The sequence below is a fragment of the Vanellus vanellus genome (assembly GCF_965231255.1).
Source record: "Vanellus vanellus genome assembly, chromosome: 13".
NCBI lineage: Eukaryota > Metazoa > Chordata > Aves > Charadriiformes > Charadriidae > Vanellus > Vanellus vanellus.
In genome coordinates this window covers 9,222,950-9,238,469 of record NC_138918.1, presented here as the reverse complement: position 1 = coordinate 9,238,469, position 15,520 = coordinate 9,222,950, and the positions used below count along the sequence as shown (strand labels likewise).

Here is a 15,520-nt window from a genome sequence, read left to right as displayed (position 1 = left end):
CTGAAGTTAAACCTCCAGGATCACTTGTGAGAACCCATGGACAGTGTGGTTACACAATGAAAAATAAGGTTGCAAATAAGGTTATCTGCTTGCCTGGGACGTCTACTCACTTGAACACACTGAGAGCACACTCGCAGAGTTTAATATATTAACTTTAGTTGGTTATACTTGAATACTCCTCAGAGTAACATAGCTAAGGGGCAATGAGGTGAAACCCATTCCTTTTCGGGCATTACTACCACTGTAAAATACCTTTCATGTAGCTGCAAATCTACTGATAACTAAACAGAACTAAACTCTGCTGGAGATACTCCATATAACCCAGAGAACGCAGGTCAACATTGCCAGCACTGGCAGTTGGAGCCACTTTTCCTCTAGAAGGCTTTTAGTTCTGAGTACCAGCAGCGAGAACCTGTGATAAGTGAGCAGATGCGTCTTTTACCTTATGACTTTTCAGGGTAGAAACACGTTTTACGCAACGTCTTTCAGTGGCACCATCTGAGAATTTTGGCAGTGTGGAGGAGGGAGATGGGCAGAGAGATGTTGAATCTCTCAACGCCCTCCTTGGTGTTACATCCAGTAACTTCCATTTCCTCCATGAGACTGAATGAACTAGCATGGCACCACTTAGGGTCAGTATGCCCCGTTTCAGTTTGAAAACACCACTTTGCAAAATGCCTCTTTCACAAACAGACAAACTACCCGGAGTAAATTTCCATAGCAGGATGCTCTATGGGAAAAAAAAATGGATGCCTAAAGTCGCCAGCAAGATCCTAAAAGAGAACATTCTCTAGGGACAGCGTTAAAGCAAACCCGACAGAATATAACAAATCAAAGGGCAACATACAGATTTTCTTATGAAGGACATACAAAGTCTGACATCCGCACCCACGCAGAGCAGATCAGTGACTGGCAACAAGACAAAGCAGCAGCATGAGCAACATGAGACTCCAGAGAAATAAACAATGTATTTCTTCTGTCAACAAAAATATATGCCTCTTTATTTTTTTAATAAGACTTCCACGATATATTATTTTCTATTTCCAGTTAAACAAATTAGAGCAGAATTACTGTTTTCATTATCAGTTTACACTGAAGATTATTGGCTGTCATTAAGAAGCATAATATTTGTAATAGGGCTAGGGCATAACTTTTCACTGTGTTGTAAATTCTGCAACTTGTAAGAAAAATGTCAGTCACAGAGAAGTTCAATCTCTACCCGCTTCAAGCCCGAACACATGAATCAACTTCTCTTCAATGTTAATGAATATTATTTTACTTACTTGCTCCTTGATCTATGAAATTCTTATGCTCATTATTGCTCGTCATAAAATATATTGCCTGCACTCCATGCATTTTTCCCTATAGTGTTCTTGCTCATTATTATAAGTACCATTATTTTTATCTGTTTTCATATATTGAAAACCTGGGATCAGGCTTTCAATGAGAGTATTTGAAAACATGTGAACAGGCAGCAGAAGTTACTAGGAAGTGAAACGACAAAACTTGAAGGCGCAAAGTGAGGACAAAGACTCAGGAAGCCAGACCAGGCAAGGTGGTCAAGGTAGGGCAATTCTAGGGGGAGCGTCAGCCACCTCCAACTCTGCTACCAAAACATCGGGTTTGTTTCCCAGACATTCACACTAATGCCTTTCAAAATTAGTCTAATACTAATACAACAATGAAACCCAGCACAGAAGTTCAGGAGACAGTTTAAGCCAAACCCAGCCCTGATCTAAACCCCGTGGCTTAACAAATGCATACAGTCAGAATTCAGATCTGTGTTTTCCCGGAGAAAACACCATGATGTGGATGGAAAGTAACATTTAGACAGAGCACATCAACATGGGAAGAAACCTTACCACAATCTCAACCTAAACCCAAAATATAGGACTATTACCACTAAAATGCTTGCCCGAGTGAACTGCAGACCTGTAGAGGCAGTCTCTGTTCCCTTTCCATGCTCCAGACTGCTCCTCACTGCTCACCCCCCCTTGTTTTGCTCCGTCTAGGACAACAGAGTCAAGAGAGGAGGGCACTTCTGTTCTTTTCCTCGGGAGATTATTCCACAGACAAATTAACACCACAGTCATGAATTTTTAACCTCTGCATAGTTAAAGGAATTAAAAATACCAAGGGGTGTAAAAAGTGATCGTATACCTTTTAAGTTGGAGGTTAACTGCTCGTAGTCATTGCTATGGAGGAGCTTATCCATTATACAGAATTACATCGGCGCCACCGACTTCCCGTCACACTCACATTAGGAACAAGAAAATAAGCATACAGCAGAACAGGAAAAGAAGCCATGTTAATTTATTATTCATTTCAAAATACAAGAGATTACAAAGATTCTGGAAGAGAAGGAGCATTTGTCAGTGCCTTAATGAACCTTCCTGCACGGCTCTTTTAATCTGCCTCCATTCCTCGCCTGTGCAGGAATGCCGGGCGTGCAATACATTTCACACATTCACAGTGTGAATGTATTCTTGTCATGATCTCTGGGAGACTTCACAAACCAGACATGTTCACACGCAGCCCGGCAACATCCGCAGTTCAGCTGAACCGCTCGGATGAGACGCACGTGGGTTCACAATGTAGAGGAAGAAGAAGAGAGCCTCTCATTAGCGTGCCCCATACATACAGCACAGAAGACGTGATACAGCCCGTTCTAAGAGGGGCCACAGTCAACGGGAGGTGAAGTACTCAGCATTTTCCAGGAGGTATTCAACCTCTCTCTGGATCAAGGCATACTCCTTTTTTCCTCAGGGGCCTCCATATCTTTTGTTTCTAACAAAATGAAACTGCAGCTACACACATTGATTTTTCACTAGCTGCAAGGCAGGCAGAAACCTTCAAACAGGAATTCTTCTGCATCAGATCAGACGGCCGTGATGCTGTCACTAACAAGTGAGCAACTTCCTCTGAATGTTTATTAAAAATTCACTGTGGCATTAATATGCTTCAATAAATTTTGCTCTTTTCCTCATAAAGTAAGCTTCCACTGAAACAATAGGTTTCCCTGCTACTTCAATTTGCTGGAAAGCCTGTAATGTTAAACTCATCAAAGTCCGGCTGCTTTGGTTTTTATGCAAATTCCTATCATCATAGTTATAAAAGTGCTTATGCAATGAAAATATACATAATACACAAACCTGCCCGTGTCACTGAGAATTATTTACGAGAGCTATAAATCAAAGTTGCATCTTGTTTTGTTTTAAGGGCCTAATGCACACATAAAATGTCACATATGCCCAAACTTTGCTTTCAGTCACTTCCCAAAAAAAGCCCAAACCAAGCCAGAATTGAACTGCCTGCTGAAGGCTATTCTTTAGTCAGAGTCCATGCAAAATTGTATTAGAAACTTTCAAGTTAAAACATGAGCATTGACTACCATAGAGGGCCCTAAAGACAAAGACATTTGCTGGATGTAAATGTTCAGTGAAGACAAAGGTCACCTCATACTTTCCCGAAATCTGACCACGGTAGAAACTCCACGTCTTGTTCTCAAGTTTTGCTTTAGAGCTGAAAGCTTTTCACGGCAGGAATCAGCAATGAAATACTATTAACCCTGGTGATTGATGATGTTGTAATGGCCAAGTTATGATAACCTCACGGGCCATGGGACTGCAGAACCTCTGCTGTTAGGACAGAGGAATCTATCACAATACCAGAGCAGATGGGGCCCGAGCAGAAGAGCTGCCTGGCAAGCCAAGCCTCCAGTTTGCAGGAAATGGGATTTTATCTGAGTCGGTGGCTTTGGTCCAAATCAAGCAGGAAACAAACTCTTTTGAAAATGCCCACAAACTGGAAATTCCCAGAAAGGTCACTTCAGAAACATCAAAACACTTGCAAAACACAATTCCCAAGTTCCCAAGCCTGCGGCTGAGCAGTGACACAGTCTCTGGCAGTAGCAGCAGCATGTGTGAACGCAGCTCCGCACAGTAGCTGTGGGAGCTCCCAAGACCCTCTGGCTCCAAGTGCAGCCCTGATGCTGAGGACTATGCCGGGAAGGCTGCCCAAAGTCACAGCTCCACATCAGGGAGTGCAGGAGCTCCGGCAGTCCTGCTTCAGCCAAGCCTCTTAGCGCTCCCAGAAATGGAAAATCAAAGTGGAGTTCAAGCTCCTGGGATTTTCTTGCTTTTAGCTTTACAGCAGGTTGGAAGTGGTAGCCCCAGACCACCGGCTGGAGTTTTGAGCCCCCAAGCCCTGGACAGTCCTCGGTGCCATTGGACAGAGGAGGCTGTGTTTTCTGGGCTGACCTGCCAAGAAGCGCTCCAGGAACCAGGGGAGCTCAACATGGCAAGAACTCACCGACTGGGATAACTTCAATCAAAACATTTCAGGCCCAGATGTGCTATTTCCAGCTCAACTTTGTTTTACCAATAAATCTCAAACTAGCATGGAATAGCAATATAAACCCCAAAGGCCTTACTCTCCATTGCTTACCTTCATATAGAATCATTTGTATTTATGAAAACACAGTGCAAAAGAACACTCATTCAGACCAACTTTAAGGTCTTGAGACGAGTGGCTGGCGCTAGTATTTACAGATAATAAGAATTCAGCAGCAATGCCTTCCGTTACTGTGTGTGCCCCGGCTGCTCCCTCCCACCCCCATACCGCAAGGCGCCTCTCCAGTTCTCTGGCAACTGTTCATAGGGCTGAGATGAAAAATTTTCAAACTTTTAGAATAAGCTAGAGTCTTTGTTTTCTGTGGAAAGGTAAATCATGTCCTGAGAACAAGGCAAAGCAAAGACAAACTGTGACCTCTATATTTGCACATCTGCTTCGGTTCACACTCCAAGTGAGATTTGTTATTAAAAACTTCAGGTAACTGATATGCATTTTGAAGAATGTGAAAGAACAACACTGCTTCCCGGGAACCGCAGCAGGACGGTATGACACTTGCGTTTGGGTCTGCAGTGATGATTAAGGACTTCAGAGGAGGATCAGTTGTTTTCTGAATCTCAAGTATATGATCTAGTGCCCTGAGGTTCCCTTACTTATTTCTGACTCCTTTTAACAAAGAAGGCTTCGATAAAGTTTTTCCTCTATAAACCAACCCTTTTTTTTCTTGTTGAAGATGTTACTAACTTGGATCATATAAGCATTTTTTAATGCAACACAATTACTTCCTCTTCTGCATTTTATGCTTAAATGGTCATATGAAAAAAAACATGCATTACTACAGGGGTCTGAGCGGGTGGTGATGGTGCATGTGTCAGCTGGTCTGGTTTGTATATCTTGAACTAGGTTTTTCTCCAGACTCTTTTTTCAGCAGCTGAACTGCTCTGACTACCCTTGTTCACAAGAGTACCTTTGCAATCTGGTCCCTACATTAATAAGCTAGACTTCATCACCCCAAAGAGTTAGAAATTGAACCTAAATCAGGATATATTTTTTCGTCCCTCTGCTTTAGCTGTTCTGGCCCACAGTGATTTGAAATGTAAGATCCCTTTCAAAGTACTGCCAACTGAAATTTCTTTTCTGTTAGTGGATCCCAACCAATTAATTATACCATCAGCACCGCAGGGTTTCTGGGGAAGGGGCTGCTGGCTCTTCGTGCGGTTTCACACACGTTGCAGCCTGAGAAAGCACTGCTGCCCACCAGCCTCCACTCAGGACACGAACTGCATTCCGGAGCGAGCTGGAAGGGAAGCACAGGCAGAACAGAGGCATGTTGGACAAAGGCTATGACAAGTAGGCAAGAAGACAGATTTGCTGGGATTAATAAGGCAGGCAGTAGTTATTTCTTTCTCGTGATTAGCAGGATGTTAACATGGATAAAGGCATATGGCAAAGTCGATGCTGCATAGGCCCTCCCCCCTCAAATCATACCTGAATGAAAACAGAGCAGCACAGCGCTTAAGCCGGGAATACTGTGTCCCCACAAAATCTAGCCAAGCCACTGAAGCTGGGCAATGCCGGGGCTGGACTATCACACCTCACTGGTCCCCGAACACACAAAGGGGAAGCTACCGCCCTTCCATTCCCCACATGCGTACCAACAAAAGGTCAAACCTGTTTTATAGGGTCTGAGTCTTCCCTTGCACCTTCTGGTCATTTACACACGTGAAGCGGCCACAGCAGGCACCTAAAACACTATTAGATAGCCACAGCAGCTACTGACAACCAACCTGTACAGACTTTTCTAATTGTAAGAGGTATATGGATAGGAATGATCTAGGGCCATATTTATCTTTTATAATTTCTTCCTTTTAAAATAATTTAGCATAGTACCACAGACAAAGGACTATATTTATCCAAAGCATCTTAATGAGTTGGCTGAATTTCATTCAGAGATTTAGGTTAATGTATCTCATCTATCCTGTAAGAGTAGCAATTACGCACCGGGAAGAAAAGCTTGTTTTCCAGGGCCCCTTAAGTCTGTGCCAGAAAAGGTACCAACTGCAGGTGTAGTTTACAAGAAAAGAAACATTAGAGCAACAACTCTACAATTTCCAATCCAGGATTATAAACTAAATACTCTCCATGCAAACATTTCATTGATAGAACTGTGGGAACAGGGAGATCATCTCCCTTAGTACAAAAAAAAAACCCAAACCACCACCAAAAAAAGATGTGACTCCAAACACGTATTTTGAAAATAGCAAAGAACTATGACATTTTTTTCTCTGCCAGAAAAATGATCACATCTTGATTGAATACTTTGCTTTCTCACTTCCTTTTCCAAGCTGAAATGTCAACTATTTTAAGTAAAATCGGAATATTACTCAACTACAAATCAGAAATGAACCTTGATGCCAGAGCTGTCATCAAAAAGGCACATTCCAGTTATATACTTGCAGTTTTACTATTAAAAAAACAGATTAAACCCTTCCAAATGCTTTGCTGCTTAATGACACAATCACTAGCATGTTATTAAAGCTCAACACTCTGACATTCCAGTCATCATATCTGCAAACACTAAGACATTATGCATTGAGAAAACAATCCTTTTATTGAAACCAAGGACATTTAATTGTGACAGGTGAATGTTTTATCTACAGAGATGAAATCCATATACATACTATTTTTGTGCAGTCTTCATGTTCCATTTACACAATTTGCTAGTTTAAAGGGTTTAACAGTCAATCAAGAGTTCAAGTATGAAACTCCGTAACAGAAGAAAATTATATCATGTTATTGAAGTCAGCTAGATAAACAGTACCTTCTGATTATGACGATATCATTATGTGCTTCACGATGAACAGTAAGACAGAAAATATTCACCTGGTTTCATATTCAAAATACTTGCTGAGATTCATGTATAAATGGATGAGTGAACAGAAGGGTAATTGTGTATTATTTTAATATAATAAAGTCAAATTTATTCAAATCGGTAAGAAAAAAAGTGTTTCTTTATATCTTGTGTGGAGTTCTGCCTTACTGAATTTGTGTTTGTTTATGATTCTGACAAGCTACAAAAAATACATATAAATACAGAGTCAACACTAAATGTGTATCTCTATTCTTTTGCAAGCAAACTGTCACAATATTATGATCACTAAAAAGCTTTTGAAAACTAATAGCTAAGTGAAACACTAGACTTAATGACTTGAAATAAATATCTTGCAACAGAGCTGTTTAAGCCACTGTAAAAACAAACCTCTTAAACAGTAAAAGCACATTTGCCAAACAAAGAACCTGTGTTCACTGAAATCATTTGCGGTCTTGCCAGCAACTTCAGTCAGAATTAGATCAAAATAAAAACTTTCACTACTTTTATGTTTTCTTTTGGATTGAATCTTCCATTATTTCCTTGCTATACCCAGCCAAAGATGGACTCCTCCTAGAGAAAAAAGATAACAAAAAAGTGAAGTGGTGCATTCCCTTTAATATAAAAAAATGGATATAAAGTGTGACACAGACTCTATTCAGATTCTTCAGGTTTTACTTTAGACCATGACAGAAGGATTTAACTCAATAAAAAGGCAAAATTCACCACTCAGCTTTGGCAATGCACACAGCGCTTCCTGCTGCGGACAGAGCTCCTCTGCTTCCCACACACGACCGAAATCTTGAAACACATGTGAGCCCCATGTCAGTAATACTGAAGTATACAACCAGTACTTATTAATAACAGTCAAAAATACCTGTGCATCTTTTAAAAATATTTTGGTTTAGCATTTAAGTTTGCTTGGCAATTAATGGACTACATACATACCTTGTCCAGGTAAGATGGCTCCTTCTGTGAACTTTGGTTCATATCATTGCCTGTGGGAGAATATTATGGGGAAGCACATCATCATTTTTAGTCACACTGAATCTAATCTTAATTGCAGCATTCCAAGGATTAAATAGGCAGCATTAGAATTCAAGTAGATTTTTGTTCTCTCAAGAAAACTATTTATAGAGGCTATAAAATGCAGCATTAATTTTTTAGCTTTATTAATCTGGTAAAAAAAAAAAAGATAAAAATGAACCCCGTTTATTCAGATTTGTTGATCCATATCTAAACGTCTGCTAGAATTATTCCATTTGCTTCAGTTAATGAAAAATTCAGATGAATAGGAGACTTATCTCCTTGATTTGATGTTGTGCAAAATCTGCTAATTAGAAAGAAGGTATTAGAATTGACGCGTTTCACCTAAAAAGAGCTTAATAGTAGATTCTCAATTAAAGCTCCTGAAAAATGAGGTACAATTACAATTAAGGATAGAGTTGGAGGGGGGGTGGGAGGTTTGGCGGGGTTGGGTGGGTTTGTGTGTTTTTTTTTTAAGTCACTGGAAATTATATATAAAGATAAGGCCTTCCCTCCAGATGACAAAAAGAAATGAGTATCTGAGAAAGGAATGGGCCCTATCCATAAGTACAAGCTTGACAAAGCAGCACATTGCATATCCATAACAACAGAAAAGCAGATTAGCAGCCATTTTGTGGAGAGGGTAAATCCACCTCGGAAATCTTGTGCGTCAGCTGAATTCTTGGCTTGTTTACAGTAACTTGAATTTTGGAGGCAATCACGTATTAAACATTCTTCCTTGTCTCTTATTTGCCTTTTTCTTAAAAGCAAGCAAACAGAAGTCCTGGAAGACTTATTTTTTTTCTTCAGCGACTGCTAAGGCCTACATATACATTAAGAGCTGAGCACAGAAACATCTGGAATGATTTCAGCTGCAGGAGAAAGTACGTGAAAGCTGCTAGATCCAAACCCTTACTTTAGGTAGGGAAGCACAGTGTTACTATGGCTGCTGCAACAGGTGTTAAAAAGTCCTGCGAAAGACATACGCCCCCTCCGGCGAACCTCTCCTGGCGAGGAGGAACGGATGAGCTCAGGAGGAAGGGTATCCATGCCCAACCCTGTGCAATTCTTCTGTTTCACAGGTGCGCACTCACACAGGCATGAGTCAAATATAGTGTTACAGTTGCAAATAATTACTCTAATTACTGCAGACAAATGAGCAATAATATGGATGAACTACGCAGCATATAGAGAAGGATATAGCATTCTAATTGATGACAAAGATAAGAGAATAAGGATTATCAGAGCCAGGAAACAGTGTCCGTATGAGGAGGGACTTAGTAGACTGGAACTTCTCAGCTTGAGAGAGAACCAAATGGGAATATGACAGAGGCCGATGGAACCATGATTCGTATAAAGAATATGAATAGCACATAATTAATACCCAGCATCTCATAATAACATAATTAATAAGGAATTAGTTTTAAAGCAAACAGAAGAAGTGCTTTTCCACATAATGCAGAATATTTGCAGAACGATTGTGGACTATGTTGTTGCAGCATATTGTGGAATTTCTTATCCTACTCCAATAATACCCACTGTAGGTCGCAGGGGACATCCATTGGGGTAGGCAGATTTCTGTTTTGAATGAGAATCGCACTTCTTTTGTTCTCATGAAGAAAATTTTTAATGGAATATTTTCTTGTCATGTATGTGGAAATCTAATCAGTATGCAACATACAACATTTTACAAAAATAAGACGGTGGTAACAATGGATATATATTTTGGTATATACCCTAACATGTCTACGTGTAGAAAACTTCCATAAAAATAACTATAAGCTAAGCAGAAGTGCTGCAGGTGAATATACCATTTTTTATCTTGTCTGGTAATTCTTCGCGGATAAGTATTTTCTTTTTCCTAAAAAAACTCATCAGACTGTGAGGCCAGAAATTCCAATTACATTTGTAAGCATACACTGTATTATCTTAAATTGTGCAGCAACTACAATGTCTCTAATTGAAGTTGTCTCAATGCAGAGCACCAGTTTTAATTTCCAAGTCATTTTCCAGTAATGAAATAGCTGTATTCAGGGCACAGCGTGAGAACATGTTCGATGGTTATGTTAAATTGTTTTACAGCTACCTTTGGGAAGCATCTAATATATTTATTGTCTGTATGAAACCAACCACCATTTTCCTATGTGAAAAAATAAATTATTATTCATACAAGCGCTGCCTTAGACCAACCTGTGAATAATAGTTTACAAATTTCATGTGTTCAGAAAAAGTTGCAGACATTTTATCTTCATGTCTTTAATGTCAGACTGCAGCAAACACTTCTGCCATCCTTCTTCCAAATTAATACATATAAGACCTTCAGTGAAACACAAGGGGTTTTCATATATGGCTAGAAGTGTCTAAAGTATGTAATGAATTCCATAATTTGTGAGTTGTAAAACCTACTACCCAAAACAAACAGCTGAATGGACCTTAAACCTAGGGATCTTAAGTCAAATCACTTGCATTAATTATTTGTTTTCTCTAGTAAAATAAGACATTATCAGTTCATTGCTTACCTTCTCCATTAAATTGACTGCAAGTCAAGAGTCGACTTCTGAACTTTTCATTTTCTTCAAGCATTTTTGAAATTACTTTCCAAACCTTAAGCCAGACTTTGGACTGAAAGATAAAATTGAACTTTCTCAGTGAAGCATATAAAAAGTTTGCATTAAAACATCTATAGGGCAGAACTTTGAATTCTCCAGCATTACTGTGAAGTCCAAGTGGTTTTTTGTTGAGGGTTGGGAAGGGGGAGATGTGGAGGAGGGATATATACGTGGGCTATACTGGAAGAATCACCTCTATTTAAAAGTCAAACCCCATCAATTACTCCATGATTTTCCACATGAGATATCCTCCTCCTTTCTTGCCTAGAACTCTTGTTTATCCAGGACTTGTGAAGTGCCCTTCTAGATAAGAAGAGCTTATGAAAATGTGTGTAGAGTCATTAAACTCTCTTCAAAGTGATCCAAAATGGAGGGGTAAGGGTGGGGAATAAAACTGCTTATTTTTCCAGGAGCAAAAACTTTTCCATGTAATCCCTCAACAGCAGCCTAATTCAGACCCCATGCTCAGATTCCAGAATAGCAGTGGCCTTACCTATTTCGTATCAAATCCATATTAAACTGTTTTATAGATGTTGATGACCTTTATTTTAGAGGCATAAAGCTCCATTTATAGTGGGCACATTTCAAACTTGCGCATTGAAAATATTAAACTGGAACTGTTGACAAAGGCATTCAGACAGAGAGGCGGCCTAACAACTATAAATGGCTGTTAACATGCCAACATTATGACTTTTGCTGGACCCCATCCGTGAAACTAGTTTAAATCTAAAGATAATTCCTTTCTCATGGACATTTATTGCTAAAACATAATACATATTCCTCATTCTTTTTGAAGACTCTTTAATGTACTAGAAGAGGGATATTATAGTATGTTATTAGCTGTTCCTCTGAAGTCAGTAGTATTTTGCTGGTTTTAAATCAAGTATCTGTGACATTACTGTATTATAGTCTAGCTGATTACTTGTACTTCACACACCACAAAATCTCATAATGAGTTACTCTTTTAATAAATGTGCCTTTTAAAATTTCAAGCATTTGTTGAACTACTGAACAGGAACAGAGATACATTTGTGGAACAGAAAGTAATTTTGTATTGCTACTAGTATGGTGTTCATACCTCTGATTCTTGCCTTCGCTTCTTCATAACCTGTGGGATTTCTTTGCTTCAAACAGAAGAGGAAGAGGAGCTGCAGAGATTTTCCTTGCCAGATTTCACCCAGCAAGGTGTGCAGCACCCTGGCCCCAATCCAGCAAAGCATTTCAGTACAGGCTTTAAGTCAACAACATACTCTCATTTTTCAAGGTAAGCACACACTAAGTGCTTTATTGAATGAGAGCCAGAATTTTAAAGCCTCCAGAGAGGGAAAATAATACCATTTCTCTTTTCTGTAAGTAAGGTTTTCAGTAACAGACTACCAATTCAATCTTTTAATCTCCCTCATGCTCTCACATAGATATACACAGAACAAGCAGAAAGCGTTTTTCTCAAATGCAAAGGTAGATCCCACATTTTATACCTTTTGCTTCTTTCGTTTAATTACTTTATCAACATTTCTTGAAGGGAAGGGAAAGTCAAAGGTGTCAGCCTTAGCCTCTTGAAGGTCACCTAGGAAGAGAGTTTAGAAAGAGTATTGTGAGTGTTTACAAAATATTCCCGAGGAAGCTGTAGGTCTTCCAGAGGGATACTTATTTCTGGTCCCAGCAGGTTACAGGATATCAATCCTTGCATCATGCTGACTATCACCTTGCTTATTTTCTCCATTATAACCATGGGGCACGTGGGTGTCTCTCGAATGCCACAAAACAGATTTCAAAACTGTGCATCAACCAAAAATTAAGCCAACAGGCTTCTGGGAAATACACACTAGCTTTTAATTCCCTCTTTTTCGTCTTGCTATGGCAGCTGCTGAAATTTTGCCTGAGCTCAAAGAGGAAATGGTGAGTACATGGAGGCAAGAAACCAGACAAATGACCTCTGCTAGCACTAAAAAACAGAAGCAAGAAGGGCAGGTTGATCTTGTGGCCTCCAGACACACATAGCCGCGAGGAGGAAGGACGCAGGTGAGTTCCCAGAGGGGTGAGGACGGTGGCTTTCCAAGGAGCTGCTGGACAGGCAGGGCATGGCGTGAGCTGAGCAAAAGGGTGACCCATGTGGGGATGCTGAACATGGTCACAGCCGCAGGCTTGTCCCCTGCCGCAGCAGGGCTTCAAGCAAACCAGCATCCTCCGGGCCACCACAGCCCCACCACCAGCTACCCACGGCGGCCACATCGCTGGAACAAGGCTTTGAGTTACCGACAGTCACCAGCTGCCTCCGAGCCACAGATTGGCGTCACTCAGATAATAACCCAGCAGAGCTGGTGCTTTTAATTACAGACCAATGTAACATTTCACTTTGTCATCTTGAGAAAAATGCCTTTTAGGAAGAGGAAAAAATGCAAGAAAATGAAAACATCTCAAGAGCACCAAGTTAGTAAGTTCAGGACCACACTACCTTTGTCACCCTTCATTTCCAGCTCACACCCCGGCTTCTTCTCCAGAAGCCAGGTCACGTACTCCATTTTCACTCCATTTCATCCTGTGCAGCAGGGCTGTGTTTCATTACAGATCACAGCCAGTGGAAAACTGCCTAATCTTTTTTGTTTGCTTTCATAAAAAGAGGCACCCACACCCATGCCCATCCCAAATTTCTTTGGTCCCAGCCGCAAAGGAAGAATATTAAGAAACATCTTCAGGCTGTGACAGCAACGAGGGAGCCAGCAGCACAGCGGCTCTCTGGTTAGGGGGGAATCTCCTGAGAGGAGAAGGAAAGGACCCAGTTCGGTGTGTAACAGAGTGGCTCTGTTGGACATAGCTTATTTTTGGCCTAATCGCTACCACAGAAAGGGACGGGGAAGGCTGCACTGCCGGCAGCCACCTCACCTTACAACATGGAGACACTGCAGTTCAACAGCCTAAGAGTTTGGGGCAAAAATATTAAATTTTTCACCCACATAAGTTTAACACCATGTTCCACCTCCTGCCTGAATACCCAGTCCGAGTGTACTGGGCACATTAACAAAAAAACTGCCGCGTTCACCTCTCAGCGTTCCCAGTCTGATTGCAAGGGAGGACCGTAGTGGGACAGTACCAACAACACACCACAGGGAAAAGGTTTCCCACCAGAAGAGAACATGGCGGCAGCTCAGCCCTGGCATGCAGAGGTCCCTGGGGCTCAGCAACACGTACCATGGCGATGGCCGACAGGCTTCACCATGCCACAGCTCCCCACCGCCTGCACCCTGCCACGGGCGGCTGGTGGCCCAGGGCCAGCCTTGTCCCCTGGCGCTGAGGTGGCCCTCAGCCCCCCGGCCTCCCCCTTGGGGCTCGTCTGGGAAAGGGGAGGCCCAGCCTGGCCCCCCTCAGCCTGCCAGCAGCCATAGCGGATGACGGAGCCGCAGCGGTGGGAGCCGAAGCTGTTGACATAAACGAGTTGCACCGGCGGCCTCCCCTGGTTGCGGCCGGGCTCCATGTGTGGCGGGGCAGGAGGGCGGCGAGGCGCCGCCGAGGCTGAGCGCTGAGGAGAGACGGGGCCTCGGGGGCCGCGGGGAGCATGGCACCCACCGCCCCTTCTGCTGGGCGGGCATGGCGGGAGGGGGCCTGCAGAGCACCCCTCCTGCCTCGTCCTCTCTGATCGCCATCGGCCCATGTCAGTGCCTCGGCTGGATGGTGAAAATGGGAGAAATAACTGTTTTCTGAGCAGGAAGGAGCAAGGAGCTGAGTGCGGAATAGGTGCGGGCCTTGTACCGTGCCAGTGTCTCTCAGACACACACGGTGGTAACCTGCTCCACAAGGCTGCTGTCAGCCAGCGTTAGTCAGGGTTTAGCACAGGGTATGCTGCCTGAAGTCATATATTGATATATTTCATGCAAATTATTGATGAAGTGGGATAGGGGACACGTAATGTCTGTCTCTGCTGCAATTTAGAGAGGAGGAACAAGCAGCACTTTGCTGATGCAGTTCCTGCGTTGACATAATGTGTTTTCACACCGGTGTACTCCAAACAGCTTACCTGCGAGTGCACGGGGGGGCTCCCGCCACCGGGTGAGCAACATTTATGGAACATTAGGCTAAATACCTGCTGGCATTTTGTCCCTCGAGCAACAGCAGGCGTGCACGCGCCCCGTGCGATACCGAGAGGATGCCCATGGCAGTGGGGAGTCCCTCCCATGAAGGTGCTCCACAGCGACGGGCCCCACTGCAGCTGCGGGTTTGTGACACACGGCCGGTGACAAATGGGACTTCTCAAACCACTTAAGAGCACCAGCGCCATTGATTTTTGCTTTGGCACTGAAACACCGCTCGGTATTATTTCCCAGAGTTTCAGCACACTTAGCTGTCCAGAGGAGGGAAAGCATTGTGCCTTAGAAAGAATAAATTCTACAGAAAGACTTTCCCCCCCCCTCCCCCCTCCCATTGTTTTAGCAGCACCAGCAATAGGAATGGTGACGGCGATGTATCGCTCTTGCGAATGGCTCTGAAAAGACCGGGAAGCAAACTGGAGCCTTTTCCCACCGGACCTTCGGAGGAGGCTGGGAAGCCCTCGAGGTCTCCGGGGCTGCTGTCCCCTTGTCCCCGGGCAGGGCAGGGTGCTGTGCGGAGGGACCCCGCCAGGTGGCAGCCTTACCTACCGAACCAGCCCCTGTCCCCGCTCCGGCCGCCGCCC

At 42.7% G+C, this 15,520-nt stretch overlaps 1 long non-coding RNA gene across 1 annotated transcript; it reads right to left on the bottom strand.

Annotated features, from left to right (window-relative positions):
• Positions 1–8,185: 8,185 nt before the first annotated feature.
• LOC309677141 lies at positions 8,186–12,348 on the bottom strand. Its single transcript, XR_014269660.1, has 3 exons — positions 12,333–12,348; positions 10,765–10,867; positions 8,186–8,217 (listed from the first exon to the last, which is right to left on the bottom strand). It is a non-coding gene; the product is annotated as an uncharacterized lncRNA (long non-coding RNA).
• Positions 12,349–15,520: the final 3,172 nt, after the last annotated feature.